The sequence below is a fragment of the Bos indicus x Bos taurus genome, chromosome 3 (genome assembly GCF_003369695.1).
Source record: "Bos indicus x Bos taurus breed Angus x Brahman F1 hybrid chromosome 3, Bos_hybrid_MaternalHap_v2.0, whole genome shotgun sequence".
NCBI lineage: Eukaryota > Metazoa > Chordata > Mammalia > Artiodactyla > Bovidae > Bos > Bos indicus x Bos taurus.
Window position 1 is genome coordinate 2,875,957 of NC_040078.1, and position 11,673 is coordinate 2,887,629.

Below are 11,673 nucleotides of genomic sequence, written 5' to 3' on the forward strand. Positions count from 1 at the left end.
CTAAGTCTATGTCCCAACAAGTAATGCTGAAGAAGGTGAAATTGAACAGTTCTAGGAAGACCTACAAGACCTTCTACAATTAACACCCCCAAAAAAGATGTCTTTTTCATCATAGGGGACAGAAATGCAAAAGTAGGAAGTCAAGAGATAGCTGGAGTAACAGGTAAATTTGGCCTTGGAGCACAGAATGAAACAGAGCAAAGACTAATAGAGATTTGCCAAGAGAACACACTAGTCATGGCAAACAACCTCTTCCAACAACACAAGAAAAGACTCTACACGTGGACATCACCAGATGGTCAATACAGAAATCAGATTGATTATATTCTTTGCAGCCAAAGATGGAGAAGCTCTATACAGTCAGCAAAAACAAGACTGAAAGCTGACTGTGGCTCAGATCATGAACTCCTTATTGGCAAATTCAGACTTAAATTAAGAAAGTAGGGGAAACCACTAGACCATTCAGGTATGACCTAAATCAAATCCCTTACAATTGTACAGTGGAGATGACAAAGAGATTCACCAGATTAGATCTGATAGACAGAGTACCTGATGAACTATGGATGGAGGTTCGTGACATTGTACAGGAGACAGGGATCAAGACCATCCCCAAGAAAAAGAAATGCAAAAAAGCTGAGCACTGAAGAACTGGTTGTTTTGAACTGTGGGGTTGGAGAAGACTTTTGAGAGTCCCTTGGACTGCAAGGAGATCCAAACAGTCAATCCTAAAGGAAATCAGTCCTGAATGTTCATTGGAAGGACTGATGCTGAAGCTGAAGCTCCAATACTTTGGCCACCTGATGCAAAGAACTGATTCATTGGAAAAGACCCTGATGCTGGGAATGATTGAAGGCAGGAGAAGGGGACAACAGAGAATGAAATGGTTGGATGGCATCACCAACACGATGTACATGAGTTTGAGTAGGCTCTGGGAGTTGGTGATGGATAGGGAGGCCTGGCATGCTGCAGGCCATGTGGTTGCAAAGAGTCGTACACGACTGAGCAACTGAACTGAACTGACCTCCCCTAAGCTCTTATTATTCACATATTGTCTCCTGTATCTCCTCTTCAAGTCTCATTTTCCCCATGATTTCTGTCTTTTTGTAGTTTTGATGTGTATGCCTACTTCACAGGGTTTAGTGAGCCTTGACGTGAGTCTGAGTGAACTCCGGGAGTTGGTGATGGACAGGGAGGCCTGGTGTGCTGTGATTCATGGGGTTGCAAAGAGTCAGACACAACTGAGCGACTGAACTGAACTGAACTGAATAAGAATATATCTGTCAGTTTATGTTTTCTAAACAGAAAAGTCATATAAAAAATTGAGGTTTCCAAATAATTGGTGTGATTTGAGGGAAGCTATAATCTTAAAACACAACCTCTACCAGCTTGTCACTGATGCCTGTAACTTCCACAGTGAGAGGAGCTCCCTGGGACTGGGGCAGTATGATTCCAGTAAGCCACTGTTAAAAGGCACATGAGGGATTTCCCTGGAAGCCCAGCTATTAAGACTCCACACGTCCACTGCAGGGGATGCAGGTTCCATCCCTGGTGAGGGAACTAGGGTCCCGCATGCCACGTGGCCAAAAAAAAATAGAAAATAAAATTTCTTAAATGGAATAAAAATGAAAACATAACAAAATAACTAGTTATTTTTAAAAAGGTTCATGATACAGGAGAAGGAAGGGAAAGGGAGAAAGCATGGAGTCATTAGAATTCACTGTTATGGAGGAGTCTCAAGAAATTATTGCTCAGATTGGCTAATTCTCTGAGTATAAGAAATAGGAGAGGTAAGGTTTAATGAGTGAGGGAAGTGTGGGAAAGGTTCCAGGTGATAGCCACAGAGAGAGCCCCTGGTATGCACAGTATTGGTATTCCCTGACCAGTGCCATAAAAGCAGAAAGGCCAGCTTTCTTCATCCTTGAGCAGTGCTTGTCTTTCTCTTAATTTTGTTTTCAGAAGTACTTCTTCCTTTCAGACAATTATCTTCCTCTCCATCAGGCAAAATATTCCATGTATGAAGGACAAAATTGAGGGAAAAAAACATTCGAATCCCTGGTTTCCCTTCAACCAAGAATGCTATATAATATTTTATCCTTCTTTTTCATTTAATGTAAGATACCATCAATTATAAGATACTATAATTTTATGTAATATCCAGTTCAGTTCAGTTCAGTTCAGGTGCTCAGTCATGTCCGACTCTTTGCGACCCCATGAATCACAGCATGCCAGGCCTCCCTGTCCATCACCAACTCCCAGAGTCCACTCAGATTCACGACCATCAAGTCAGTGATGCCATCCAGCCATCTCATCCTCTGTCATCCCCTTCTCCTCCTGCCCCCAATCCCTCCCAGCATCAGAGTCTTTTCCAATGAGTCAACTCTTCGCATGAGGTGGCCAAAGTACTGGAGTTTCAGCTTTAGCATCATTCCTTCCAAAGAAATCCCAGGGCTGATCTCCTTCAGAATGGACTGCTTGGATCTCCTTGCAGTCCAAGGGACTCTCAAGAGCCTTCTCCAACACGTGCTTTCTTCAAAAGCATCAATTCTTCAGCGCTCAGCTTTCTTCACAGTCCAACTCTCACATCCATACATGACCACTGGAAAAACCATAGCCTTGACTAGCCGGACCTTTGTTGGCAAAGTAATGTCTCTGCTTTTCAATATGCTATGTAATATTAAGAAAGAAAAATTTCTTCCAGTTTAAACTATGACATGATATTGATTACTAAGACTTATCCCAGTTTCAGAGATGATAAATGTGAAAAAAAAATGTACATCTTAAAATCTATGTAATATAACACCTATATATCGATGGGGTCGATATATCTGGTCTTCTGCCACTATCTGACATAATACTGTCTATCTGGATAGGTGATTACAATATGAAATTTTACATACACTCAGAAAATCGTTAATTGCTACCAAGGACTTTTTGATAGAGGAGCTATCCCACATCCAAGGTCAGGAGCAGTGGCTGCGCTTTGCTGGAGCAGCCATGAAGAGATACCCCCACGTCCAAGGTAAAAGAAACATAAGTAAGACAGTAGGCACTGAGAGAGGGCATCAGAGGGCAGACAGACTGGAACCACAATTACAGGCAACTAGCCAACTGATCACATGGACCACAACCTTGTCTAACTCAATGAAACTAAGCCACACCATGTGGGGCCACCCAAGAGAGCGGGTCATGGTGGAGAGGTCTGACAGAATGTGGTCAGCTGGAGAAGGAAATAGCAAACCACATCACTATTCCTGCCTTTAGAACCCCATGCTTCTGCTGCTGCTGCTGCTGCTGCTGCTCCTAAGTTGCTTCAGCCATGTCCGCCTCTGTGCGACCCCATAGACGGCAGCCCACCAGGCTTCCCTGTCCCTGGGATTCTCAAGACAAGAACACTGGAGTGTGTTGCCATTTCCTTTTCCAATGCATGAAAGTGAAAAGTGAAAGTGAAGTCGCTCAGTCGTATCTGACTCTTAGCGACCCTATGGACTTCAGCCCACCAGGCTCCTCCATCCATGGGATTTTCCAGGGAAGAGTACTGGAGTGGGGTGCCATTGCCGTCTCCAAGAACCCCATGAACAGTATGAAAAGTTGAAAAGATAGGTTACTGACAGATGAACTCCCCAGTTCGGTAGGTACCCAATATGCTACTGGAGATCAGTGGAGAAATAACTCCAGGAAGAATGAAGGGATGGAGCCAACGCAAAAACAATACCCAGCTGTGGATGTGACTGGTGATAGAAGCAAGGTTCAATGCTGTAAAGAGCAATATTGCATAGGAAACTGGAATGTTAGGGCCATGGATCAAGGCAAATTGGGAGTAATCAAACAGGAGATGGCAAGAGTGAATGTCGACATTCTAGGAATCAGCGAACTAAGATGAACTGAAATAGCTGAATTTAACTCAGATGACCATTATATCTACTACTGTGGGCAGGAATCCCTTAGAAGAAATGCAGTAGCCATCAGAGTCAACAAAAGAGTCCAAAATGCAGTACTTGGATGCAATCTCAAAAACGACAGAATGATCTCTGTTCACTTCCAAGGCAAACCACTCAATATCAGGGTAATCCAGGTCTATGCCCCAATCAGTAACACTAAAGAAGCTGAAGTTGAACGGTTCTATGAAGACCTAAAAGACCTTCTAGAATTAACACCCCAAAAAGATGTCCTTTTCATTATAGCAGACTGGAATGCAAAAGTAGGAAGTCAAGAAGCACCAGGAGTAACAGGCAAATTTGGCCTTGGAGTACAGAATGAAGCAGGGCAAAGGCTAATAGAATTCTGCCAACAGAATGCACTAGTCATAGCAAACACCCTCTTCCAACAACACAAGATAAGACTCTACACATGGATATCACCAGAAGGTCAACACCAAAATCAGATTGATATTATTCTTTGCAGTCAAAGATGGAGAAGCTCTATACAGTCAGCAAAAACAAGACCAGGAGCTGACTGTGGCTCAGATCATGAACTCCTTATTGCCAAATTCAGACTGAAATTGAAGAAAGTGGGGAAAACCACTACACCATTCAAATCCCTTATGACTATACAGTGGAAATGAGAAATAGATTTAAGGGACTAGATCTGATAGACAGAGTGCCTAATGACCTATGGACAGAGGTTCATGACATTGTACAGGAGACAGGAATTAAGACAATCCCCAAGTAAAAGAAATGCAAAATAGCAAAATGGCTGTCTGAGGAGGCCTTACAAATAGCTGTGAAAAGAAGAGAAGTGAAAGCAAAGGAGAAAAGGAAAGATATACTCATTTGAATGCAGAGTTCCAAAGAATAGCAAGGAGAGATAAGAAAGCCTTCCTCAGTGATCAGTGCAAAGAAATAGAGGAAAACACCAGAATGGGAAAGACGAGAGATCTCTTCAAGAAAATTAGAGATACCAAGGGAACATTTCATGTAAAGATGGGCTCAATGAAGGACAGAAATGGTATGGACCTAACAGAAGCAGAAGATATTAAGAAGAGGTGGCAAGAATACACAGAAGAACTGTACAAAAAAGATCTTCACAATCCAGATAATCACGATGCTGTGATCACTCACCTAGAGCCAGACATCCTGGAATGTGAAGTCAAGTGAGCCTTAGGAAGCATCACTATGAACAAAGCTAGTGGAGATGATGGAATTCCAGTTGAGCTATTTCAAATCCTGAAAGATGATGCTGTGAAAGTGCTACACTCAATATGCCAACAAATTTGGAAAACTCAGCAGTGGCCACAGGACTGGAAAAGGTCAGTTTTCATTCCAATCCCAAAGAAAGGCAATGGCAAAGAATGCTCAAACTACTGCACAATTGCACTCATCTCACACGCTAGTAAAATGATGCTCAAAATTCTCCAAGCCAGGCTTCAGCAATACGTGAACTGTGAACTTCCACATGTTCAAGCTTGTTTTAGAAAAGGCAGAGGAACCAGAGATAAAATTGCCAACATCCTCTGGATCATCGAAAATGCAAGAGAGTTCCAGAAAAACATCTATTTCTGCTTTATTGACTATGCCAAAGCCTTTGACTGTGTAGATCACAATAAACTGTTCAAAATTCTGAAAGAGATGGGAATACCAGAACACCTGACCTGCCTCTTGAGAAATCTGTATGCAAGTCAGGAAGCAACAGTTAGAAATGGACATGGAACAACTGACTGGCTCCAAATAGGAAAAGGAGTATGTCAAGGCTATATATTGTCACCTTGCTTATTTAACTTCTATGCAGAGTACATCATGAGAAACGCTGGGCTGGAAGAAACACAAGCTGGAATCAAGATTGCCAGAAGAAATATCAATAACCTCCGATATGCAGATGACACCACCCTTATAGCAGAAAGTGAAGAGAAACTAAAGAGCCTCTTGATGAAAGTGAAAGAGGAGAGTGAAAAAGTTGGCTTAAAGCTAAACATTCAGAAAACTAAGATCATGGCATCCGGTCCCATCACTTCATGGCAAATAGATGGGGAAACAGTGAGAAACTTTATTTTTCCGGGCTCCAAAATCACTGCAGATGGTGACTGAAGCCATGAAATTAAAATATGCTTACTCCTTGGAAGGAAAGTTATGACCAACCTAAACAGCATATTAAAAAGCAGAGACATCACTTTGTCAACAAAGGTCCATCTAGTCAATGCTATGGTTTTTCCAGTAGTCATGTATGGATGTGAGAGTTGGACTATAAAGAAAACTGCTGCTGCTGCTAAGTCACTCCAGTCGTGTCTGACTCTGTGCGACCCCATAGAGGGCAGCCACCAGGCGCCCCCATCCCTGGGATTCTCCAGGCAAGAACACTGGAGTGGGTTGCCATTTCCTTCTCCAATGCATGAAAGTGAAAAGTGAAAGTGAAGTCGCTTAGTCGTCTCCGACTCTTAGCGACCTCATGGACTGCAGCCCACCAGGCTCCTCCGTCCATGGGATTTTGAGTGCCGAAGAATTGATGCTTTTGAACTATGGTGATGGAGAAGACTCTTGAGAGTCCCTTGGACTGCAAGGAGATCCAACCAGTCCATCCTAAAGGAAATCAGTCCTGGGTGTTCATTGGAAGGACTGATGCTGAAACTGAAACTCCAATACTTTGACCACCTGATGCAAAGAGCTGACTCATTGGAAAAGACCCTGATGCTAGGAAAGATTGAGGGCAGGAGGAGAAGGGGACAACAGAGGATGAGATGGTTTGATGGCATCACCGACTCGATGGACATGGATTTGGGGGGACTCCAGGAGTTGGTGATGGACAGGGAGGCCTGGCGTGCTGCAGTTCTTTGGGGTCGCAGAGTTGGACACAACTGAGTGACTGAACTGAACTGAACTGATGGTGATGGTAAACTTAACCTTCAGTTTTTCATGGAGTATAGTGTGGGAAATTTTACATACATAGTAGATAAAGAGTTGGGCATGACTGAGTGACTAAACACAGCAAGACAACAGATACAAAGGAGATGTACAGCATAGTGTTTCAAATTTTTTATAGATTAATTTCTTTTATAGTTATAAAATATTTGCTTTATTTCCTAATATATATCATTGTAGCTAATTTATTTTTCACATATTAATAGTAGTTTACACCTTTTAATCTCTGATCCCTGTCTTGCCCCTTCTCCCTTCCCCCTTCCTTCTCCGCTGCTGGTAACCACTAGTTTGTTTTCTGTACCCTGTGGGTGTATTTTCTATACCCTGTCTGTGGCATTTTTCTTCTTATATTCACTAGTTTGCTTTATTTTTAGGTTCCCCACAGAAGTAATAACATACAGTATCTGTCTTTCTTTGTCTGACTTATTTCATTAAGCATAATACCCTCTAGTTCCATCAAAAGATTTTTTAAAGGATACAAATGGTTTTATTCCCCAAGAAACAGATTTAGTTCTTACCATTAGTTTTCAAACTGAGGCTCAGAGCTCAACTGTAGGCCCAAAGGGCCCTCCCAGGGACCCTGAGAACAACAGGGATCCTCAGACCCCATATGAAGTCTTATAGAAAACCCACCTCATTCCCCAGACCCCAGAGACCTCCTCACCAATCACAATAAAGGACAAACTCCATCAATCCAAGGGACACCAATACCATAGGACATTCAGTTCACATCAGATCAGATCAGTCGCTCAGTCATGTCCGACTCTTTGCAACCTCATGAATCACAGCATGCCAGGCCTCCTTGTCCATCACCAACTCCCGGAGTTCACTCAGACTCACGACCATCAAGTCAGTGATGCCATCCAGCCATCTCATCCTCTGTCATCCCCTTCTCCTCCTGCCCCCAATCCCTCCCAGCATCAGAGTCTTTTCCAATGAGTCAACTCTTTGCATGAAGTGGCCAAAGTACTGGAGTTTCAGCTTTAGCATCATTCCTTCCAAAGAAATCCCAGGGCTGATCTCCTTCAGAATGGACTGCTTGGATCTCCTTGCAGTCCAAGGGACTCTCAAGAGTCTTCTCCAACACCACAGTTCAAAAGCATCAATTCTTTGGCGCTCAGCCTTCTTCACAGTCCAACTCTCACATCCATACATGACCACAGGAAAAACCATAGCCTTGACTTGCCGGACCTTTGTTGGCAAAGTAACGTCTCTGCTTTTGAATATGCTATCTAGGTTGGTCATAACTTTCCTTCCAAGGAGTAAGCATCTTTTAATTTCATGGCTGCAGTCACCATCTGCAGTGATTTTGGAGCCCAGAAAAATAAAGTCTGACACTGTTTCCACTGTTTCCCCATCTATTTCCCCTGAAGTGATGGGACTGGATACCATGATCTTCATTTTCTGAATGTTGAGCTTTAAGCCAACTTTTTCACTCTCCACTTTCACTTTCATCAAGAGGCTTTTGAGTTCCTCTTCACTTTCTGCCATAAGGGTGGTGTCATCTGCATATCTGAGGTTATTGATATTTCTCCCAGCAATCTTGATTCTAGCTTTTGTTTCTTCCAGTCCAGCGTTTCTCATGATGTACTCTGCATATAAGTTAAAAAAACAGGGTGACAATATACAGCCTTGACGAACTCCTTTTCCTATTTGGAGCCAGTCAGTTGTTCCATGTCCATTTCTAACTGTTGCTTCCTGACCTGCATACAGATTTCTCAAGAGGCAGGTCAGGTGTTCTGGTATTCCCATCTCTTTCAGAATTTTCCACAGTTTATTGTGATCCACACAATCAAAGACTTTGGCATAGTCAATAAAGCAGAAATAGATGTTTTTCTGGAACTCTCTTGCATTTTCGATGATCCAGAGGATGTTGGCAATTTGATCTCTGGTTCCTCTGCCTTTTCTAAAACCAGCTTGAACATCAGGAAGTTCATGGTTCACATATTGCTGAAGCCTGGCTTGGAGAATTTTGTGCATTACTTTACTAGCGTGTGAGATGAGTGCAATTGTGCAGTAGTTTGAGCATTCTTTGGCATTGCCTTTCTTTGGGATTGGAATGAAAACTGACCTTTTCACATAGTCTTCATTAAATAATGCCTATAAGCCCAGCACCAAGTAATATTATTAGAGTTAAAAAGGAAGTTGATCACCCAGACCCTGCCCTACTCTTCCTGGAAATCCCAAAATAGACAGTAGGTTCTTAGCACATGGTAAAGTCAGGGTATTCCCTGGAAAAAGCCAACGAGACCCCCATAGTCTATATGGTGTGAAGGCATGCATCATTACTTTGGTGAGTTCACCCAGAGTCTGAGTTCTGGCCCTGAAAAGTTTCATCTCTCTAGAGAAGAGATTTATCTCTCGGGATCAGACTCATTAAACAGGACTGATAGATAAAATCAGAATGTAAGTTAATTCACTTAACAAGAAGAATTGTAGCTGCTCCATGGACTTGAATTCTTCAGTTCCCAGCTCTATATGAGACACCAGTCCACAGATGGAGTTATTGGGTGATCCTGGAAGCAGGATAAAAGGAGGGTAGTACAGGACCAAATGTGTAGGGGCAGCAGGTTAAAGTTGCCCTGAGGGACCTACCTCCACAGTAGGTTCTCACCCATTTGACTGGAAATGCAACAAACTCATTGCCTGCAGCCGTTTATCTCCACATTAGACACAGCTTTGCCTAATGGGATCAGAATAAGCAAAATGCTATGGCTAAGGCACCTGTCTCTACTCCCTGGATGAACATTGTTCCAAGATTTGCCTTTTATTTTTATTCTGAGGCTAACCAGCCCCTTCTTTCTTTAGATATAATAATTCTTTCCACCAGGTCTTATTCTGACCTGAGAGCCATTCTGTCTCCCTAAGTTAAATTCATTTTACTACCCATTCAATAAGAAGTAATTGAGCAACTACTATGCGCCAGTATTCCAGGCACTATGGTAGGCACTGGGACAGAAGTGTGAGCAAGTGTGATAAGTGTCACAACCGAGGAAGTCCAGATAGACAAGGAACACATGGGAGAGATTCTGGAATAGACTCTGGGATGGAACGTTGTCCCAGAAAGCTGACTGGAGAGTTACCTAGAGAAGGCTGAAGGACCTACAAGGAAGAGAGAAGCACAGGAAGAAAGGCTAGCCTGCAATTCAATTGCAGCTGATGCTTCGGTTGATCCTCCAGGGAACTCTGAAATTGAGCTAGCCCTTCAGAAAGCTCCTAAATAGCTCTCCTTTCTCCAACTTTGTGTCCTGTGCCCTTGACTCAGGACCTCAGGATTCAGTCCCAAGTGTAGCCTTCCAGCTCCTGCTGGTACATGTTAGCCAGATTCTGTGGCCACTTCAGCAGATGGTCCCTCTTCTCCTTAGTGGGCCGAGCTTATCTTCAGTCATGTGGGGATTTAGCCCATGTGATTGATCTAATTACCAGGAGAGGAGACAGAGGTAGACTCTGAGAGAAACAAGCATCATCTTGTAAGACACCTGCCTCAATGGAAGCCTCCACACGATCTTCAGAACCTGCCTCCAATGGGGAGTAGGTCCTGTCTATGGATAACCAATAGCTCTGGGAAAATTTTTAATTTCAAGGTTCTCAACTGCACCTACTCAGATATCCTAGTCTCAAGTCTTAGGGTCCCATTTCTTCTCTATTAGAACCCTAAAAAAAAAAAAAAAAAAAAAGAACCCTGACTTGAGCAAAGAAGACTTGGTAGAGTGAGATTCAACTTTCTCGGCAGGTCTGCTCATCCTAAAATTGAGTCCTGAGCCTGATTCTCCACACTTCCTGGCCCTACTGCAGAGATTCATTTCAGTTCAGTTCAGTCGCTCAGTCGTGTCTGACTCTTTGTGACCCCATGAACCACAGCACTCCAGGCCTCCCTGTCCATCACCAACTCCCAGAGTCCACCCAAACCCATGTCCATTGAGTCGGTGATGCCATCTAGCCATCTCATCCTCTGTCGTCCCCTTCTCCTTCTGCCTTCAATCTTTCCCAGCATCAGGGTCTTTTCCAATGAGTCAGCTCTTCACATCAGGTGGCCAAAGTATTGGAGTTTCAGCTTCAACATCAGACCTTCCAATGAACACCCAGGGCTGATCTGCTTTAGGATGGACTGGTTGGATCTCCTTGCAGTCCAAGGGACTCTCAAGAGTCTTCTCCAACACCACAGTTCAAAAGCATCAATTCTTCGGTGCTCAGCTTTCTTCACAGTCCAACTCTCACATCCATACACGACCACTAGAAAAACCATAGCATTGACTAAATGGACCTGTGTTGGCAAAGTAATGTCTCTGCTTTTGAATATGCTATCTAGGTTGGTCATAACTTTCCTTCCAAGGAGTAAGCATCTTTTAATTTGATGGCTGAAGTCACCATCTGCAGTGATTTTGGAGCCCAGAAAAATAAAGTCTCTCACTGTTTGTATTGTTTCCCCATCTATTTGCCATGATGTGATGGGACCAGATGCCATAATCTTAGTCTTCTGAATGTTGAGCTTTAAGCCAAATTTTTCACTGTCCTCTTTCCCTTTCATCAACAGGCTCTTCAGTTCTTCTTCACTTTCTTCCATAAGTGTGGTGTCATCTGCATATCTGAGGTTACTGATATTTCTCCCGGCAATCTTGATTCTAGCTTGTGCTTCATCCAGCGCAGCGTTTCTCATGATGTACTCTGCATATAAGTTAAATAAGCAGGGTGACAATATACAGCCTTGACGTACTCCTTTTCCTATTTGGAGCCAGTCAGTTGTTCCATGTCCATTTCTAACTGTTGCCTCCTGACCTGCATACAGATTTCTCAAGAGACAGGTCAGGTGGTCTGCTATTCCCAT